The sequence below is a fragment of the Musca domestica genome, unplaced genomic scaffold (genome assembly GCF_030504385.1).
Source record: "Musca domestica strain aabys unplaced genomic scaffold, Musca_domestica.polishedcontigs.V.1.1 16, whole genome shotgun sequence".
Taxonomy (NCBI): domain Eukaryota; kingdom Metazoa; phylum Arthropoda; class Insecta; order Diptera; family Muscidae; genus Musca; species Musca domestica.
Window position 1 is genome coordinate 1,316,862 of NW_026712219.1, and position 5,421 is coordinate 1,322,282.

A 5,421-nucleotide genomic window follows, 5' to 3' on the forward strand; every position below is an offset into this window, starting at 1 on the left:
TATTTTGTCCGCAAAATTTGGAAGCCAAAAATATACCAAGTCATTATTAAACAAAAGGAGCATTCGTTATTTGATATACATTAATCTAAACGACTTGGCCCCACGCTCGTCTAATAATTCAATGTTATCGGTATTTTAATGGAAAGTCCAATGCACTTACAGTAGGGGGCAAAACTGTAGGGTGAAGAAAAGAGAGCTTCAGATCTATGAATCTATATAGAAGACTTTCAAGGGCTTCTGTGTCTATAGAAGACCTTCAAGGGCTTCTATGTCTATAGAAGACCTTCAAGGGCTTCTATGTCTATAGAAGACCTTCAAGGGCTTCTATGTCTATAGAAGACCTTCAAGGGCTTCTATGTCTATAGAAGACCTTCAAGGGCTTCTATGTCTATAGAAGACCTTCAAGGGCTTCTATGTCTATAGAAAACCTTCAAGGGCTTCTATGTCTATAGAAGACCTTCAAGGGCTTCTATGTCCATAGAAGACCTTAAAGGGCTTCTATGTCTATAGAAGACCTTCAAGGGCTTCTATGTCTATAGAAGACCTTCAAGGGCTTCTATGTCTATAGAAGACCTTCAAGGGCTTCTATGTCTATAGAAGACCTTCAAGGGCTTCTATGTCTATAGAAGACCTTCAAGGGCTTCTATATCTATAGACGACCTTCAAATGCTTCTATGTCTAGAGAAGACCCTAAAGGGCTTCTATGTCTAAAGAAGACCCTAAAGGGCTTCTATGTCTAAAGAAGACCCTAAAGGGCTTCTATGTCTAAAGAAGACCCTAAAGGTTTTCTATGTCTATAGAAGACCCTAAAGGGCTTCTATGTCTATAGAAGACCTTCAAGGGCTTCTATGTCTATAGAAGACCTTCAAGGGCTTCTATATCTATAGACGACCTTCAAATGCTTCTATGTCTAGAGAAGACCCTAAAGGGCTTCTATGTCTAAAGAAGACCCTAAAGGGCTTCTATGTCTAAAGAAGACCCTAAAGGGCTTCTATGTCTAAAGAAGACCCTAAAGGTTTTCTATGTCTATAGAAGACCCTAAAGGGCTTCTATGTCTATAGAAGACTTTCAAGGGCTTCTATGTCTATAGAAGACCTTCAAGGGCTTCTATTTCTATAGGAGACCTTCAAGGGCTTCTATGTCTAGAGAAGACTTTCAAATGCTTCTATGTCTATAAAAGACCTTCAAATGCTTCTATGTCTATAGAAGGCCTTCAAGAGCTTCCGTGCCTAAAGAGGACTATATAGGGGCTTCTATGTCCAAACAAGACCTTCAAGGGCTTCTACACCTATAGAAGACCTTCAAGGGCTTCTATGCCTTTAGAAGATCTTCAAAAGCTTCTATGTCTATAGAAAATCTTCAAGGGCTTCTATGTCTATAGAAGACCTTCAAGGGCTTCTATGCCTATAGAAGACCTTCAAGGGCTTCTATGCCTATAGAAGATCTTCAAGGGCTTCTATGCCTAAAGAAGACCTTCAAGGGCTTCTATGCCTATAGAAAATCTTCAAGGGCTTCTATGTCTATAGAAGACCTTCAAGGGCTTCTATGTCTATAGAAGACCTTCAAGGGCTTTTATTTCTATAGAAGACCTTCAAGGGCTCCAAGAAACATATTTGATGTCTTCTGTTAAAAAAAAAAATCCGATTCTTTATATCTCTCCCCTTAAAACCTTTGTACTCTCTGAAGGAGGACATGTTGACTTACTTATCTCTTGCAGAAATTGACTAGCATCATATCCTTACAAAATAAATTTACAGCGTGTGGTATTAGTTTATTTCATCTTTGAAGTTCCTTAGCTGTTACACCCGAGAAAAAATACAAAATTTTGTAGACTTAAGAAAAAAAATATTTCGATGCAAATTGAATTGATAATAATTCTGAATGTTGTTTTTATCAATAATTTTTATGTGAGTGTATGTTTGAACTAAATTGCATTGCAGTGCACGAATCCAATTTGTCTTGATAAATACTCGAACGAACGAATCAAATATCCCAATAACAGGCAACTTGAAATTCAATTCAATTTTCAATGGCAAATATTAACATGTATACAAATAAACTCTTTGTATGTGTGGTAATGTGGGATAGACTTAATTTGATTAGATTGCGGAATGAGGGAAAATGCACTTCTGCAATAAATAATTATAGATATTAAATAACAAGTAAGCAAAGGCTACAGTCGAGCGGGGCCGACCGTTCAATACCCTACAACACTATAATAAACGATACAGTTTATATAGGAGAGATACTCGAAAGAATTCCACATGATATTCTGACAAATAATAAAAGAAAGCCATCAGGTTTCGTTATCTAATTTTCGAATAATAGCAACTTTAACTAATTTGCTCAATTCCAATATATTGGTAGATGTTGCACGTAAGTGGTCTTCCTAGATCTGGAACCAATATTTCCCAAAGACCTATAATCTCTCAGAAGTGGTAAAAAATTAACATTTATTATTGGTTTTTGACTGAAACGCATCTTTATGAGATACAGACATTTGACTATATTCTTCAACGAAATCAGCGTTAACGAAATAGTCAGAAGTGCGTCTTTCCCGTATTTGTGAATTCTCCAAAAAGTCACGGGAATGGACATTTTCGTATTTTGTCTACAAAAGTTGGCAAACTATTTCGCAAATTGAATATTTTTGGATGGCCATCCAAAACTGCTTGTCTTTTGCAATGTCCGGTAACCCCCATTAAAATGTGCGTGAGGATCGGGCGATAATTACTACCTGTTGACAATTTTGCAGTTTTTTGGTCCATTTCAACCCCTAAATATATGGCGATCATCTCGAAAAAGAGTATGCTTCTATTCTGACCCCCATATTATCCCCATGCAAAATTTCGTAAGGATCGGGCCATAAATGCGATCTGTATATGATATCCTGATATCCTAACTACTTAGTTTTGTTAGTTGTAGAAATATTACCAAATGTTTAATTCAAAATGTAAATATGCCAAAAATATGACAAAATTGAAAAAATATGAGAAAATGTTACAAAATCAATATTTTCATCTTTAGAGAGATATTTTTATGCGATTTTTTTAGACGTTTTTTCTTTCCTGCCAAGAGGCCATTCTGAATTAATGAGAACTGTTGAAATCAGTTCAGCCGTTCTCGACATATAAGAGATCTTTCAAGCATATCTTCTTTGATAGACATATATATCGCACATATTTTGCTATATATCCGTTTTGTTGGATGTTAACATCAATGTAAAGATCAGAAGTAACCTTGTCATGGCTTTGTGATTTCGCCGGGATTTAAAATATTCGCGATTCAATGAAAAATTTTGAATTTTTTCAACACAAAAGATATGGTCTATTTTACCCGCTAAATATTATCCGATGACCACCCAAATTGGTAGGCTTCTTCCCCGCCCTAAACTCTAGCTACATACGAAATTCCGCGTCGATTGGTCTATAATTGCGACCTGTATAGCTACTGCAAAATCCGACATTTTTTCAGTATTTGGTCCATTTTAACCCCTAAACATTTGGCGATCATCTCCAAAAATAATAGGGTTCTATTCTGGTCCAAGCCCCAACTACATTCTAAATTTCGTGAAGATCGGGCCATAATTGCGACCTGTAGAGTGATTACAAATTAACATGGACAGACGGACAGACGGACGGACGGACATACATAGCTAGATCGACTCAGCTCGGCGAGCTAGGAAGATCCATATATACTTTCCTATGTGGGAAATCAATATTTCGAGGTGTTACATAATTTTTGGCCCAATCAAACTTATAATACCCCCAACACATAGTGTTGTAGGGTATAAATATTATCCGATGACCACCCAATTTGGTTGGCTTCTTCCCCGCCCTAAACTCTAGCTACATGCGAAATTCCGCGTCGATTGGTCTATAATTGCGACCTGTATAGCTACTGCAAAATCCGAATTTTTTTCAGTATTTGGTCCATTTCAACCCCTAAACATTTGGCGATCATCTCCAAAAGAAATAGGGTTCTATTCTGACCCTTACCCCACCTTCGTGCAAAATTTCGTAAGGATCGGGCCATAATTGCGACCTGTAGCGTGATTACAAATTAACATGGACAGACGGACGGACGGACATACATAGCTAGATCGACTCAGCTCGGCGAGCTAGGAAGATCCATATATACTTTCCTATATGGGAAACCAATATTTCGAGGTGTTACATAAATTCTGGCCCAATCAAACTTATAATACCCCCAACACATAGTGTTGTAGGGTATAAAAATATAAAATGTGTTGAAAAATTCCAGAATTATGGCTTAAAAACTAATTTAGGTTACTTGAAAATACTATTGGTTAAAAGAACTGCAATTAGGGTTCAGAAATTCCTTCCGAATCCTCGATTGTCCTTGATAATATAAGCAAAATACTCGTTTGTTTCCTTGAAAAATTACATGTTAAAAATTCACAGTTGGGGTTCTCAAAGTCCTTGAAAATATTTAATTTTTAAATGCCGATATAATCGAAATCCTAGTTTGTATCCTTGAAAACAAATCTGTTAAAAATTTGCTTTTACAGCTCTAAAAATCCTTGAAAAAAATATATATATTTTTTAAATACCGTGCTTTTCTAGTCCTAGAAAAATATCAAAAACAATCATGTTTTGTTGTCCATAGTCCTAGATAAATATTGAACAAGTTAAAAAGCAGTACTTTTTTGAATACCCTCCACCATTTGGAACGAATTTGGAGATTAAAAAAAATAAAATCCTTAAAAAATTCTGTTAACATTTTAAAACAAGTAAGCAAAGGCTATAGTCGTGCGGGGCCGACTATGTTATACCCTACAACACTACAATATGTTAGAAGCCCCCTAATGTTCGAATCCATATTGGAAGATTTCGATTTAATCCATATTGGAAGATTTAGGATTTTGACTAGGGACATTTGCCCAACATTTATGCACTCCGTTGGGCTGTTAGTTGTTGTAGTCCATTTTACAGCTAAATATAATCCAATGGTCATCCAAAATGCTAGAATTCTTCCCTGTCCCTAACTCTCTTCACAGGCGTGTCGATTGGCTTCAATTGTGTGATCGGAAAAACATTTCTGTTTTTTGTTAATTTGAACACCTACATATTTTGCAATCATCTCCAAAAGCAAGAAGACCCTCTGTATCCCCAAATTTAGACTCATCTATATGATTTGCTTGTCTACAATATTTGGCTATATTCGTCAATGAAATCAACATAAAAAGACAGAAGTTCGCCTTTTCTGTATTTCGGATGTCGCCAGTAAGTAATTTTTTCACACAAAATTAGTGGTATATTGTACCCGCTGTCCTAAACTATAACTTCTTGCGAGATTTCGTGTCCTTTGGTTTCTATTTGTGACCTTTATAACGGCTGCAAAATCAGGAAAATTTTTAGTTGTTGGTCCATTTCAACCCCTAATATATTGCGGAAATTT